At 43.2% G+C, this 13,135-nt stretch overlaps 1 long non-coding RNA gene across 1 annotated transcript in view; it reads left to right on the top strand.

The window, feature by feature from the left end:
* Window positions 1-7,295: 7,295 nt before the first annotated feature.
* LOC140329102 (uncharacterized) overlaps window positions 7,296-13,135 on the top strand; it is a 42,689-nt gene continuing 36,849 nt past the window's right edge. The window contains exons 1-2 of the long non-coding RNA XR_011920424.1: window positions 7,296-7,405; window positions 7,551-7,630. This is a non-coding gene — a long non-coding RNA (uncharacterized lncRNA). The remainder of the gene's footprint in view (window positions 7,406-7,550; window positions 7,631-13,135) is intronic.

Here is a 13,135-nt window from a genome sequence, read left to right as displayed (position 1 = left end):
AATCTTTGGTGTTTGGATATAACATACGCCAGGTGTCATGGATCATTAGCGATGACAGGGATGACTTTATGGTTCGGACCGCTTTAAAAGTCAGAGTAGCAGTGCCTGTGGAGGAGTCCAACCTTGGGTTGAGGGGGACATTAAAGTCACCATTTATGATAGGCATTCCTGTAGAAAAACCCTGAAGGAGTCTATTTTTTGAAAAATGTGGGTTGGCCTACCTGGGGCTATACACATTAGCCAATGTTACCATTTTGTAATCTAGGTAACATTTTAGAAATAGATATTGGCCCATGGGGCCACCATCAGTTCATTCAATTGAAAATGGACTTGGTTAAGGAATAATATTGATACGCCCTTTGAATTGGAAATCGGGCTGATTGGGTGATACACTGTCAGGTATCTGGTCGATGTTAGTTTTTGGATACTAAAGGCCCAGAAATGGGTCACTTGGAAAAACACTGCGGTTTATTTGGTGGACCAAACATAAAACCATAGATCTTTTTTCATGTAAGTTAAGCCCCTTGGCGTTTAGTGAAAGAAATTTCCAGAAACGGAATTTGTTTCAGGCGAGGGTCCGACAAGCGATTCCATGATACTATGTGGACTAGGACTAAAAGGAAGGTAAATCGTAAGACAAAAAGGTTAAGAAAAAGTGTTACTAGAAGTGATATTGAGACCTACTGCAGACTGTATACAGTATGTATTTGTAATATCCTGTGAGAACAGGTAGAAAAAAAAGAAGAGAAAAAGGGTTGTCTCTATATTCTACCTTGGAGATCCAGGGTGGGTTTGAGAATTTCAAATCCATTGAAAATCCAAAAAATCCAAACCATTGAAAAACCAGATGTGGTTAGTCAGGTAAAGACTACCTAACTGAGAGGGGGAAATTCAAAACAAAGGAAGTATTGTTATAAATAGGGATGAGCGAGCAAGATTTTTAAACTCGATCTCACTGAGAATTCATCCGTTCTCACTTACCTAAACTGTAAGCGAGAACGGCCGGTGTAAATTTGCAGATCAAGATCGAAGTTTACTTAAAAAAAAAAAGTCCCTCGGGCTGTGCTGATCAATGAATGCAGCCACAGCTCAGCTCTGTGCGAGCCCCGGCACTGGAGGTTAAATAGGGACAAGTCTCCCCATTCAAAACCTCTAGTGCTCTCTGATTGACTGAGGAAAGGAAAATCCTGATGACGCTCAAGCGTCCTCTGTTGGCGTGGGGGCTCCTCTCTTTCAGACCCCCACTGAAGCAAGACGCCCATGTGAATTCTTCTCTGAGAAGTTTTCCCCAGCAGAAAAGAATTATTCGATCAGAGACAGAACTCCTATCTTTCAAGTTAGCTTTGGAAGAATGGCGTTAACTTTTGGAGGGTTCCTCTCACAAGATCACAATTTTTACTGACCACAAAAACCTTTAGTATCTGCAGTCTGCTCATCGTTTTAACCCCTGGCAAGCCCGTTGGTCAATATGCTTTTCTCATTTTGATTTTTTGATTACCTTTATCCTGGTTCCACTAACTCCCGAGCAGATGCACTGCTCCACAGGATTCCGAGACTATTGCGGAGCCAGAGTTTATCATCCCTCCAGCCCGCATCTTGGCCTTGACCTCTATCCAGGAATATGCTATCTCTCCTGATAAAACCTTGGTGCCTCCTCAACTCTGCACCAAAATATTACATTGGGCACATGACTCAAAACTTTCTGGTCACCCGGCTTTTCACAGAATCTACACTTTTCTCTCCCGTCTCTACTGGAGGCCCAAACTTCGTAAGGATATGACTGACTATGTAAAGGCCTGTGCTGTCTGTGCTCAGACCAAGTCATCTACCTGTGCCCCAGCAGGACCACTTCTTCCTAGGTCCATTCCCAAGGAGCCCTGGTGTCACCTGTCTATGGATTTTATTATGGATCTTCCACCTGATGTTTGTACAGTCATTTGGGTGGCTGTGGATTGCTTCTCCAAAATGGTCCATTTTGTACCCCTTCCTGCCTTACCATCAGCAGCTGTGTTGGTACCAATTTATATCCGTGAAATTTAAGGCTTCACGTTATGCCCATGCATATAGTATCAGATAGAGGGGTGCAATTTACCTCTCGCTTTTGGAAAGGCTTTTGCAAATCCCTGGACATCTCTGCGGAGTTCTCCTCAGCCTATCACCCGAAGACTAATGGGCTGAGAGAGATAATCAGGTCTTGGAGCAATATCTTCAAGCCCTTGTATCTGCCTACCATGGGCAGAGTTTGCTCATAACAACCATGTCAGCACCAGCACCAAGGAATCCCCATTCTATGTTGTCTACACCATCTACAAGATCCTCGTCTCCCAGTGCACTCAGTGCCCTGCAAACAAACTTTATTAGTCTCTGGTCTTCTACCTGTGAGCATCCGAAACACGCAGCTATCAGACATAAGATGTTTTACAGATCGGCATCGCCGTAAGGTACCTCCTCTCCAACCTGTAGATAAAGTCTGTCTCTCCACGAGGACCATCCGTTGCAAAGTCTCTTCTCTGAAGCTTGCTCCACTATTTATTGGTCCTTATGATATTTCATCCCAGGTCAACCCGGTTATTTATAAACTACGCCTTCCTCCACATCTCAAGCTGCACAATGCTTTCCATGTGTCTCTGCTAAAGCCGGTGGTCCTGAATCACTTTTCTCGTCCCTCTCCACTGGCTACTCCTGCACCCGATTCTTCTCAAGAATATGAAGTCCATCAAATTCTGGATTCCAAGTTTTCTTGCAAAAAGCTAATGTACCTAAATGACTAGAAAGGTATCAGTCCTGGGGAGAGATCTTGGGTTGCAGCTATAGATGTGTCTGCACCTCTTCTTGCTAAGAGGTTTCATCTTCACTTTCCCCCTAACCCTTGACCTTGGTGGGTGGGGAGGCCCCGTAAAAGGGAGGTAATGTCACATTTACCTCTTCCTTGCTAAAGCGCAGGCATCTCTCTCCTGCGCATGCGGGTAGTTCTGACTCTGAGCGTGCCCCTGATCCCAAGCTTTATTAGTTTTGCTCAATCCACTGGCCAATCAGAAAATAACCTCTTAATCCTCCCTGACTATTGAGCTAGCTCACACACTGCACATAGTCTTCATGCAACGTGTCTCCACTGGTGCTGAGCCCCTAGTTCTTTTGAGCTAGTTCCTGTACACCAGTTAGCAAATTCAGTGTTTCCTCTGTCCAGCTCATGCGTTAACCCCTCGTTGTCCAGTCTGTTGGTTCCCAGCCAACTTCCCTGTGCTGTTCCAGTGTTCCTGTCTGTCTGTGGATATCCTTGTGCCTTCTGTAGCTTCCAGTGTCTTCTGTGTTCCCTTTGTCGGCAGTGGCCCGTGTCACTGGTGTCTGTCTCCTGGATCCCTGGTATTTGACCCCTGACGTGTGACCTGACCTCTCTTGCTTGCTGCCTGCCTCGACCCTGACCTTCCTCGACTATCCTTCTGCTTCCTGATTTGGTACTGTGTTTCATGTTGCCCACCTTGGTGTGCCCAAAGACCGCAACCTGGCAGTAACCAGCAGCGCAACATCCTCACCCTCAGGTGCTCTGGAGAGGACCTGGTTACTTCTTGTGCCATGCCTTCCCAAGCGTGACACTATCTATCACAGATCAGCAGCACTGCTGATCTGGTACTTACTGTCCTCCTGATAGTGTCTGATTAGCAGCAGCTGTTCCCACCTTGCTCTAGCTGCTCTGCTGGCTCTGGACTTAGGGGCGTTGCTGAGCCATTTCTGCTAATTGATTCTCACCTGTCCTCCTAGTTCCCGCCCAGCTAGCCTGTCAGTCTCTCTATGTATGCTGGGCTCAGTCAGACACCTATTGCCTCAGCAAAAAGTGTTACTACCTGAGGTTCCTGTGAGCATTCAGTTTCCAGTTTTGAATTCCTGTTCCTGGCCTTGAATTGTCCTGACCGTGCCTGTTCTCTGCCTGCCCTGTCCCGGTCCTGTTTTCGGTTTTTGAATCTGCCTGTTGACTTTGTACTTCGCCTTCGGTTATCTCCAGCTGTCAGCTGCTACCTTTATAGCAGTCTGAGGGCCGCAACCTGGGTGCCATTCGCAGCAAAGCTCAACACCCCTTGCGGGGTGCTCTGGTGAACACGGAACCTTAGACTCTGCGCCTCTGATATCACCTCGGCTAAACGTGCTGGTAGCACAGAGGGTCCACCTCCTCTTCAAGTGTCTTGTTCGTGAGACTATCATTATTTGATTTAACATGGAACCTCTGTAGAAGCAAAAAGCAAAAAAATAGAGCAAACTACCTTCAGTAACAGAAGGATAATAGTAAAATGATTGGGCTAGTTCCGTATAATAACTTAAACTAGGTGCATTACTGAATATAAAATGCCGGTCAGCCACTCCCTGCATAACAGAGCGTTGTGCTTCACTGAGGTTTGATACTTTCCTTATGTAAATAAGGTATCAGTTGAACTGTAATGTATGCTTCGAGAAGTGCTAAATGTAATGTTGATTAGAAAAGATTAGGCAATTCCTGCAAAAAGGAGCATGGCATTACCATAATGCAAGATATTCCCCAATTATAAATAAACCGTCTGTTTTACTGTATGGTATGCCATATAAAATATAGAGGCTTATCTGCTAGAGTCAGTCAAGGTATGACTCATTTTGTATTTGTGGACTACAATTTGTATAATACTGGAGGTATTATGTGTTAACATATTCTAATTGCAAAACTTATTAGAGTGTACATATCAGCCATTCCCTGCACAACAAAGCATATTAATACAATATGGTGAAATATTTTCTATATATATATATATATATATATATATATATATATATATATATCATAGCTTTATATATATTATATATATATATATATATATATTAAAAATACTATATGTTAGGTTTTTGGAGCATTAACGACATTGGTGCAATAGTTAGTAAGTCATCAGGTGTGCGGAGCTGATATGTTCCCCCTCGAGAGTAGCAGAAAGACAAAAAGGGAATTTTCACCTATATGGGATATGACATTCTCTCAGTAAAGAAAGAATAGGTCAGAGAGCTCTGCTTTGCTGAAGAGTGATGGCTGATATAAGTGAGGTCTTGAACTAGTTGAATCTCTATCTTGTTGAAAGGCATTTGATCTTTGGAGCGTGCCTGTCTTATAAACACTTCCTTTAGCAAAAAACTCAGTAGACAGCAACTAATATCTCTAGGAGGGTCACGCTCTCTCCCCCATGGACGAAGGGCCCTATATACTCCTTCAATTGGCGATTTAGCAGGGGGCTCTAATAGATAGTTGAATATTGATTGCAATTCTAGGTGAAATTCATCTGCCTCTACTGTTTCTGGGAGACCTCTGACACAAATATTTCCGCATCTACCTCTGGTGTCAAGGTCTTCCAGTTGGCAACGTACAGCAATAAACTTTGCCGAATGTTGGCTTGTAATATTGCGTAAGTCTTGAATGTCATCATTTCTGTTGGCGCAGGATTGTTCAATAGTAGATAGCCTTGCAGCCTCCAAGCAAATATTTTCCTTCAGATCTGAAATAGCAGCTGCTAGGGGACTCTTGATATCAGCAGCCAGAGTCTAGCGATATGTACATTGGGGGAGTTGGCTCATATAGGTCAGCATCGGATCTGTAGGTAGAGAGGCTGGTGCAGGAGGTTCTCTCGTTTCACAATCTTGAGATTGTGGAGATCTGGAGTTATTTTGTTGTGAAGTGCAAAACATATCAGACAAATTATGCCCAGATTGAGTGTGAGTTAGATGGCTTTCCAAGAGATTGTTGCATGCCAATTTTTCCATTAGTAAATGACAAATGGGTTCTCTCGAGGTGTGTATGCCCCTTTTAGTGGGCAGACTTGGCAGGTCAGGGGAGGTGTAGCAAAATAAATAGTCCACAAAGTATGGAAATGCACAAGAATACTACATCTGACTTTTAGTGGGCTTGGATGCAAGTGATGAATCTTTAGAACACAAAGACAGCTTTTCAGCTTTCCAGAGAAAAAATAATAAAGATATCAAGCAAAAGCAGGGTACTTAGCAATGTACAATTAACACAATTAAAATTGCTGGAGAGATCTATGATCTGTAGTACACTGCACAGTCCAAAAGCCTGTCAGGGGTCTTTAAGATCTGAATTATTAGTTGCCTGTGTTCTTAAGTGTCACTTTACATATCAATCTCCTGTGTCAGTGAAGGATTGTGCATGTAGAGGAATGAATGTGCAGTGAAAGGAAATAGTAAACTTGCTGTTTAGCAGCCCACAATAAATAATTTACTTATTGGGGCATCAAGCAGATCCTGGTTCAGCTGGGGTCTAAGCGGTATATAGAAAAAAATGCCTTGCTGCTTACTTAATAAAAAAAGAGTGTGAGGCAGGAGAAGAGAAACAAGTGCTTGGTGTGTGTGCTCCAGAATGGTGCGCGATCCAGAATCCAAGACGGCTGCCAGGTGTCACACAATGGGCTCTGGAGCTCCGATTTTGAGCTTTTTCCTGGCTTGCCAAAAGGACTGAAGATCCTGCTGCTACTCTGCACCGATTCCTGATCACCGGTGACGGATCCCCTGTGTTTTAGAGAGGCTTTCATCTCTTGTTTCTGCACCAAGATTGTTGGTTAGATAGGAGCTATATGTTTCTGTTACTTACTATCACAGCTCCTCCCCTGGAAGTCTTGATGTTCTTATTGTTTATTTTACTGCATACAAGGTCACAAGAACCTTTGTGTGACCATTGCATTTTTCTATCCTCCTTTGCGTTTTTAGTTCATAGTAAAGGTAAGTCCACTGCCCTACAATGTGCTGTTTTGACTGCTATTGTTTCTCAGTTGTTTGTTAGTTATGCTGGGTAGCTATCTGACCTTTTTGCTTTCTCTGGTAATTTATTTCAAGATTGTTGCACAATACACATGTAAATGTACATTATCATGTACAGATAGTTCTGTATATTTTACCTGCATTTGATTACATTATAAAAAGTTTTGTGGATACCTCCTGTGTTGTTCGGTACACGTCACCCCATTACGTCCTTCCCTTGTCTTGGGAAGGCTAGAGATTTTTTCATACTTCATAGCACCTCCCACCACTTTCATGAGGTTTAGGGTAGGTTTTTCTTCCAATTACTTCCTTCCTCAGCTTACTTCCACTTCCCACTTGTTTCTACTCTCTCTATATATTTCCTTCCTATCTATTTCCCCTCTATTTGCTCTCATTCCTCATTTTTCCTTCTATTCCCTTTCATTACCCCATTTTTTGTTATCCTAAGGGTTTACTAATTGTAATGGATAATGTTACTGCTGTCTCTCTTAATGTTAAAGGCCTAAATGTACCAGAAAAGAGGGAGGATAGTTTGGCTGATGTTCCAGGCAGTGGAGGAGCCAAGATTCCCAATCTAGTTCACCAGCCTGTTCAAGGACCTTGCAAGTGAAGACTTCATCATCAGGTAATTCAGCAGGAAAAACAGTCAGAAAGATCCAGGCCCAAAGTAATCCTCCAGGCTGTGTAATACAGTAAGCTAGAGTGAAGCTTTCTTGTTTCTGTCCTACTGTCTACTGTCATTTATTGTCACTTTTCTTCTTCTCTTATAGGCACTTCTAACCTTTAAAGACCTGAGGATCTCCCATCCAATCCAAAGATGAAGCTCTTCAATCACACAAACTTTCTGCTGGTAAGTACCTAAATTTAAATAACAAAGAGGGGGAAGAGAAGGAGGGGAGCATAGGCAAAGCAAATGCACCCCCCTTTCGGAAATGATGTAATCCTATGATGGCAGCATTTGCTCTTTCTTCTGCTCCCTATTATTTTAATTCTGTTCTTGTCAACACTTTGGAGTGTTTTAAAAAAATCTACTTGATATGTTTTCCTTTGGTTTTTATTTACACCCATTTCAAGGTTTAGGTTGCTGACAATTTATCTCTGTCAGGCTTGGAACACATTGCTAGAGACAAAATTTTTTGGGTGATTGAGGCTGGCAGGGTGGGTGGCCCTTTAAGCACACCCTTTTGCCAAACTTAAGGATTTCCCCCCTCAGTTTGGTCCCTAAAAAGAAGCCACATGTTCTTTTGTGTACTACACCATTCCACCTATCCGTAGTGGGGTTCACTCAATGATGACATGAATCTTGAGTTGATTTTGGTATCCTATACTTCCTTGAGCATCCTTGCATTGTTGATTTTCAAACAATTTTGAATTGCCTTTATCTATTTTGTATTTCAGTCTTTTTATTGGGTTTTTGACAAACCATTTTATATGATTTAAGACATTTAAATCTAATCTGGACATTGAAACAAACAATGATAACAATACAAAGTAAAACAAGACATCAGTACAGATCACATTATACACATTTTCCAAATATAGGGGACACAAAACCCCCATTTAATGTATAGTAAAATAGGCTTGATTACTTTCTTGGAGTGTGTAGAAAGTGGTTGTTTAGGTTTGCTAATCAAGGCATCCTCCTGTGTCCTCTCTACCTCAATTTGCACTGTTTCAGAAATAAGCTTGAATTCCTCTGAGCAGAAAGTTTGGCTTTCTTTTGGGCAAGACCACCACATATGTTCCATCGTGCCCCTCACCTCACAGCTGGATGAGGGGTGATAGCGCCTCAACTGGGGCAGAGTTAAGTGATACCTTTAAAAGTGTTAGGGACATCTCACTCCACTCTTCTAACTCACATGTCTTGCCCAGATCCACTTCCCACAACTCCATGTACTTAATTTTTGTGACTGGGGCCACTAGTGTAGCATATGGCAGAAAAATGTTATCTTTAGTATCTGTTATTGAGCGACACAAGCTTTCAAATGTGGTAAACCAATATAGAGGTTCCGCTTTTCTGCGTTTTGAACATACAAAAGACTTGAGTTGTCTACGTCTAAAATATTCTTTACTAGGGAGTTCTCTTTTGCTAACCAAATATTCAAAACTGAACATTGCCCATACATCTAGATCATCCTTTATTCTCATGAAACCTTTATCCACCATCTGAAGCATTCCTGATCCCTTCCTGGGAAAAATTCTGGATTATCCCATAAGGTAGTGAGGAGCAAGTGAGGCAAGGAAATTTTCGTGTTACATGAAAATCTGTCCCATACTGAGAGTGAGCTAAAGCAGGGCAGCATACTATGGGTCTGGCTTTCTTAGAGCTCTACGTCATAAAAGCTGTTGCCATTGATTGACTTGCCAATCTTTCCACCGTGACCCAATGTCAAAGCTGCTTTGTCATAATACTGAAGGTGAGAATCCCCCAGGCTCCCCAGAGATCAGGGTGCAGAGAGGGTTGCTTTTTGTTTTCTACTTTTTCTCCCTCCCCATATAACCTTTAAAATTTTGTTTGTAGATGTATAATGATTCGGTTTGGTAACGGTATCGGTAAGGTACAGAACAAATATAGTATTTTAGGCAATACATTATTTTAATAGTAGCTATACAACCAAATCATGAGGGAGGTGATCTAGCCCATCTTTGCAGGTCCAACAGAATTTTCTTAACTAATGGATCATAATTAGCCTGGTAAAATGATTGATATATAGGGGTCAGGTTAATCCCTAAATTTTGTATCGATTTATCCCCCCACTGGAATTTATAATTACTCAAAAGTGCAGCAACTTGCTGGGCTGGGATATTTATGTTAAGAGTCTTGTGACTCTTGACATGGAGGCCTGATCTTTGCAAATTCATCCAACAACTTGAAAAGATTTGGTTATATGTTAACAGTGGAGAAGAGATGTCCATCAGTACATCATGTGCAAATAGAGCACATTTATGCTCCGTTGGACCACAACGAATACCTTTAATATTTGGGTTAGAGCGTATTGCACTGGTTAGCGGCTCTATTGCCAGAGCGAACAGTAGGGGTGATAGGGGACAACCTTGTCTAGTACCCTTTTTAATTGTTATACTCGAAGACAAAAATTCTCCCAGGGATATTTTTGCAGTTGGGCTATCATAAAAGGAGTTCAGTAAATTGAGAAAATAGGGTCCAAAACCCATCCCTGCCAATACCCGAAATAAATAGTGCCAAGACAGGCTGTCAAACGCCTTTTGTACCCCTTATCCCAATTAAAGTGTAGCACCAATATGAGATCTATAGATCTTCTAGTCTGGTCCAGAGCCTGCCTGTGCTGTAAAAAACCCACCTGGTCTGGATAGATATAGACTACCAGGAAAATTAGTTCGTTAATTAGGAGGCAAATTAATATTATTTCAATATATATTTTAAATCGCAATTTATGAGGGATATGGGCCTGTAATTGAATACCTCCATAGCATCTTCCAATGTCTTTGGCATCGCACTAATATATGCTGTATTTGACCCCAGTGGTAGAGGATTCCACTCCCTGATAAAGTTGAAATATTCAACTGGGTGTGGTGTCAATTTGGATCCAAATTTTTTTAAAATAAACATTTGGTAAACCATTTGGACCAGGTACGCTGCCTGATTTAAGTAGTTTAAAAGCCCGAAGTGTCTAATCCACAGTGAAGAGCCTCTCCAGAATCTCTTGATGCCTCTCTTTCAATTTTTGTATGGTCACATCTTTGAAAAAGGCCTTCATCCCAGTCCACCAACTCTGTTCTGGCATATAGGTGATTATAAAACACTTTGAACGTCGACAACTTTTTAAGGATTTTGGGACAATTTCCCTTCTTGTAATTTAATCTTAGGGAAAGTGTGAATTTTGGGCTTGGGGTTAAATATGTTTACCAAAAGTTTGCCAGGTGTATCACTCCACCTGTAGAACCTGTTAGCTGACCACCTCAGAGATTTCTCAGCTCTTGTTGTAAGCAACAAGTTGATTTCTGTATGCAGTTGTTCACGCTTCACACTTGATTCTAGTAGAGGGTTTTTCTTGTGCCTTAATGGTCATGGTATTCTTTAAGTTTGAGATTCATTTGCTCATTACGAGCCTTCTTCAACCTGGAACCTATTTTATTAATTTCCCCTCTGATGGTCACTTTATGTGCCTCCCAGGTAATCGCTGGGGACGTATGCTCTGATTTATTAATTGCTCGGAAGCCCATGATCTGATTTTCAAGCTGTCACGCATGGAGAGACAGGACCACTAGAGGGCGTATGGAGGAGGTGCGAGCCCTGAGACGCCCTGAGGTGCAGAGTCTAAGCCGTAACCAAGTTTTCTCCAGAGCCTCTATATAGTGAGATAGTGAGGATGCTGCGCTGCTGGTTACGGCCAGGTTATGGTCCCTTGGCACACCAAGGTGGGCAAGCACAGTACCAAATCACCAGGCAGGAGGATAGTCAAGGAAAGCCTGGGGTCGAGACAGGCAGCAAGCAAGAGAGATCAAGTCACACCCCAGGGGACAATAGCCAGCGATCCAGGAGACAGACAGCAATGACACAGGGGCCACTGCAGGCACAGGGAACACTGGAGTTACTGGAAACAGCAGGAGGCACAGGAGAAGCAGGGATATCCACAGGCAGACAGGAACACAGGAACAGCACAGAGAAGTTGGCTGGGAACCAACAGACTGGACAACGAGGGGTTAACACAGGAGCTGGACACAGGAATCACTAGAGTAGCAGGTGTACAAGGAACTAGTTCACAGAACTGGGGAGCTTGGCACTAGTAACTTGAACACAAAATACAGTCTGTGAGCTAGCTAAATAGCCAGGGCTGATCAAGAGGCTATTTCCTGATTGTCCGTATTGGACGAAGTTGATAAAGCTTGGAAACAGAGGCACGCCCAGCAACAGAACTGAAAGCTTACGCAGGAGAGTGATGCCTGTGCTTTAGTAAGGAACAGGTAAGTGTGACATTACCCCCCCTTTTATGGGGCTTCCCCACCCGCAGGGGTCCACGTTTTAAGGGGAAAATGAAGATGAAACCTCTTATCAAGAAGAGGTAGAGACACATCTGTAGCTGGAACCCGCGATCTCTCTTCAGGACCAAAGCCTTTCCAATCAATTAGGTACATTAGCTTTTTACGAGAAAACTTAGACTCCAGAATTTGATGGACTTCATATTCCTGAGAAGAATCGGGTGCAGGAGTAGAAAACGCGGTTCAGGACCAATGGCTTAAGCAGAGACACATGGAAGGCATTGGGCAGCTTGAGATGTGGGGGTAGACGTAACTTGTAGCAAACTGGATTAACCTTGGCAGAAAAGGTCTGATGAATTGTGGAGCAAATTTCAGAGAAGGCACCTTGCAACGAATGTTCCTTGTGGAGAGCCAGACTTTATCTGCAGGTTGGAGTAGAGGTGCCTTACGGCGACGCCGATTAGCAAACTTCTTGTGCTTGAGAGCAGCGTGTTTCAGATGCTCACATGTAGAAGACCAGAGGTGATTAAAGACTTTCTGCAGGGCACCGTGTGCAGGTATTTCAGCAAGAGCAGGGTAAAGGAGACGGAAGGCGAGAGTGTTTGCCATAGACAATGTAGAAAGGTGATTCTTTGGTGCTGACATGGTTGTTGTGGGCGAACTCCACTCATGGTAGCAGTGCTAACCAGTCATCATGGTCGACAGAAACAAGGGCTCAGAGATATTGCTCCAGGGCTTGAATAACTCTTTCTGTCTTCCCATTAGTCTGCGGGTGATATGCTGAGAAGTCCTCAGAGATGTCTACGGATCTGCAACAGCCTTTCCAAAAGTGAGAGGTAAACTGCACCCCACGATCAGAAACTATATGCGTGGGCATACCATGAAGCCTAAAAATTTCACGAATGAAGACTGTCACCAACGTGGCTGCTGATGGTAAAGCTGGTAGGGGTACAAAATTGGACATTTTGGAAAAGCTATCCACAACCAACCAAATGACCATTCAGCTATCGGAGGGTGGGAGATCTGTAATAAAATCCATGGACAGGTGACACCAAGGCTCCTTAGAAATGGGCAGAGAAAGAAGACGACTTGGTCTGAGCACAAACAGCACAGGCCTTGACATAGTCTGTCACATCCTTACGAAGGTTGGGCCACCAGTAAAGAGGAGAGAAAAGGGTGAAAGTTCTGTGAACGCCCGGGTGGCCAGACAGTATGGAGTCATGTGCCCAAGGTAGTATTTTGGTGCGGAGTTGGGGAGGCACCAATGTTTTTCCTGGGAGAATAGCAGATTCCTGAATGGAGGTCAAGGCAAGGATACGGGCTGATGGTATAACAAACTCCAACTCAGCAGTAGTTTCAGAATCATGTGGATCGAAGGAGCGGGAGATCGTCAGCT

Source organism: Pyxicephalus adspersus, chromosome 4, assembly GCF_032062135.1.
Source record: "Pyxicephalus adspersus chromosome 4, UCB_Pads_2.0, whole genome shotgun sequence".
Classification (NCBI taxonomy): domain Eukaryota; kingdom Metazoa; phylum Chordata; class Amphibia; order Anura; family Pyxicephalidae; genus Pyxicephalus; species Pyxicephalus adspersus.
Note: the sequence above shows the minus strand (reverse complement) of the source record. Positions and strands in the feature narration are given on the sequence as shown.